General features: G+C 29.5%; 1 non-coding gene across 1 annotated transcript; it reads left to right on the plus strand.

Moving 5' to 3' along the window:
* Positions 1 to 1,753: 1,753 nt before the first annotated feature.
* On the plus strand, positions 1,754 to 1,827 carry TRNAN-GUU. The gene has a single exon. It is a non-coding gene; the product is annotated as a tRNA-Asn (tRNA).
* Positions 1,828 to 3,042: the final 1,215 nt, after the last annotated feature.

A 3,042-nucleotide genomic window follows, 5' to 3' on the forward strand; every position in this document is an offset into this window, starting at 1 on the left:
ATTATTTTATTAAACCAAAAATAAATTAATTCGTTTTTAAAATTCAATTAGATTATAATAAAGAATTGAATTAAATAAATTATAAAATAACGAGAACCTTTAAATAATTAATTTGATACTAATATCGCTTATTTTTATCAAAACTTTATAATATCTTCAAATTTATATTTTATTCAAAAATAAAAACACTTTCTCTTTTTCAAAACCACATAAAATCGCATAACATTGATAGACCCAAAATATAAAACAAAACATTAAAATCAAGATGTATTTCGCTGCATTACACGAGTACCCTTCTAGTAATAATTAACGAGTCAAATATTATTCAAAATTCTTATTATATTATTTGCAAGTTGAGTAATTAAAACCCATAACTTATATTTTATCAGATATGATTTGCATTCAGTAGTGCCCCAAACCTCCTTTTTTTCTTCATTTCTACGAGAATTATCGATAATTTCAACTCATGCAATATGTATTCATTTTGCAACTTGTTATTTTGTATTTTTGACATTTTAAAGTTGTACTGTTTGATTTTACATATATTTTATTAAAAACATGTTTATTATTAACCAAATGGTTATAATATCTATCAGAAATGATAAACTAATAACGAGCGATAGGTTTATAATGATTAATTATAAACAAAATTTTAGCTGTAACATGAAAAAACGACATGAACAGTAAACATTACGGTTTCTAGTGGCAAGTAATGTCACAAGTTCATGATTAATTGGTATGCGTTTGACATTCAACCGAGTCTTTTCCTTCTAAATTAAGAATAAATCACGATCTCATATTCTAGTTACAAATTACAAGTTCATGATTAATTGGTATGCGTTTGATTCTTTATTTTAAAAAATTATCTGTTAAAGATGTTCTTAATCTATGCTACATTATAAATCAGATTTATCAAAAGTCTTAAAAACAAAAAATTTAATGCACAAAGTCTTAAAAGCTTAAAAATAACTCATAATGCATTAAGTATTACTACTTTATACATTCAGTCTTAAAATCTTTTAATTTACAATTAAAATAACATATATTACAAGTTACCAATGCACATTATTACCTTTTCTTTTTATGTTTTCAAGATATTTTTGACACATTTCACTCATGACTTCACCCTCTCATACCTCTATGTTTCTTCCCATCCCCCAAGATGAGATTCAAACTAATATTCACCATGAGTTATTAAAAGTTCACTCATTCAATTGCTCTAAAACTCTCGGTCTCGCTCTCGATCTCTTGATTCTTTGCTCTTGGTGTTAATCGAACACATTTGTGGAGTCGTTTAAATATGTTGGATTTTAAATTGCATACAATTTTTTTGGTTGATAGACTGTAATTGAAACCATAACTCTTATTTATTCAAATTGTATTAATATGTATAGATCAAATGTACCTTATATCATCCTTAAATCTTCTATAATAAAATCAGTGAAACTTCAAAATCATTAATATTCACGGCTCCCGCAGCATTGCACGGATACACAACTAATAATTTTCTTACAAAACAGAACAAATCATATAACAAGAGTAATTTCTCAACTTGTTTATAAGCAACTTTTTATAATTAAAGATTTTAATAATTTTGGATGTTAAAAATTAGATGGTATTTTGTGTAGCTTCGCTTATTTATTAGCGTGAATAATATAAATCTGTCCAAATGAATGAAAGATAAAACGACAACGTGTTATAACTTATTTTAAGTAGTATTGATATAGATCTAAAGTAAGACTGGTATTGTAAAGCTGGAATAGCTCAGTTGGTTAGAGCGTGTGGCTGTTAACCACAAGGTCGGAGGTTCAACCCCTCCTTCTAGCGATTTGTTTTTTCCTTTTTAGTTTATTGCCTTTTAAAATTGTGTTTCTTGCAAAAATGGAGAACGTCGTCGTGTTTATCAATATTCATAATACTCAGTAATATATTTTTGGTTACGAAATGTGCATCATCTAAATTGTAAGAGGTGTACTGAGATACTATAAAAAATATTTCGAAATGAACCGAAAAACTAAAAAAAGACTCTTGAAATCAACAAAAGAAATATAAAAAATTCCTCGAAATTAACCACAAAACCTAAAAGTGCCTTGAAATGATAGAATTCTGCTATGAACACATCGGGACAATTTTGCAGACCTTTGATTCACCTTAAAAGTGCAACCGCTCGGCAAAAATCTTAGATCCGCCGTTACTATTTGGTTCCTTTTTTTTTCTTTTTTTTTTTTGCAAAAATGTCTAGTTTTGATCCCTCACACTAACATCGTTTAATGAATATGTTAAGTCATAGACATTGTGGTTGTTTTACTCTGTTCTTACTTTACTATTAAAAAAATGTATGTTTCTTCTTCCATCTTTAGCTTACATCTTTACTTTGCCTTGTCATTTTTGTCTCTATCTTCACTTTTTTACTTGCTCCGGACGACCTCTCATGTGGGATTTCTTTGAACCCTGGCCAACACAACCATTTGTGGTCTCGCTGTCGACCCATTCTTAGGCCTTGTTTTTACCTCAATTTCTCGTTGTCACATAGAACCCTAACGAAGCTCTATATTGCTTTTAATGGATGACTCAATCTATCATCTTGAGTCGATCAAGAAGCCGGCGTAGCCGCGTAGGAGATCTTGTTTCATCGTGCCATATATTTTGCTCGGACGATGAATACTCTCGTACCCTTAGAAGCATCTCAGACAACCCATTTACAAATCTGACGAGGTTGGACGGGTTTAGGGTTTTCCGACAAGACGAGAAATTTAATTGACTTGGTTAGTTATACAATTTTGATGGTTAAAATTAGTTTACGAAAAAAACGTTTTTAGTCAAGTAAAGGCCCAAGGCCCGAGGCCCAAGGCCCACCCAGTTCAAAGAGTTTTATATATATAAATACTAGAAGAGTACTCGCGCAATGCAGCGAGACACATMTTGATTTTAATGTTYYATTTTATTATTTGTCTCTATCGATGTTATAATACGATTTTATGCGTTTTAAAGAAAACAATAATGATTTTATTTTTGAATAAAATATAAATTTGAAGATATCAT

This window comes from Cynara cardunculus, unplaced genomic scaffold (genome assembly GCF_001531365.2).
Source record: "Cynara cardunculus var. scolymus isolate 2C unplaced genomic scaffold, CcrdV1 Un_Scaffold_2658, whole genome shotgun sequence".
In the NCBI taxonomy this organism is placed as follows: Eukaryota; Viridiplantae; Streptophyta; class Magnoliopsida; order Asterales; family Asteraceae; genus Cynara; species Cynara cardunculus.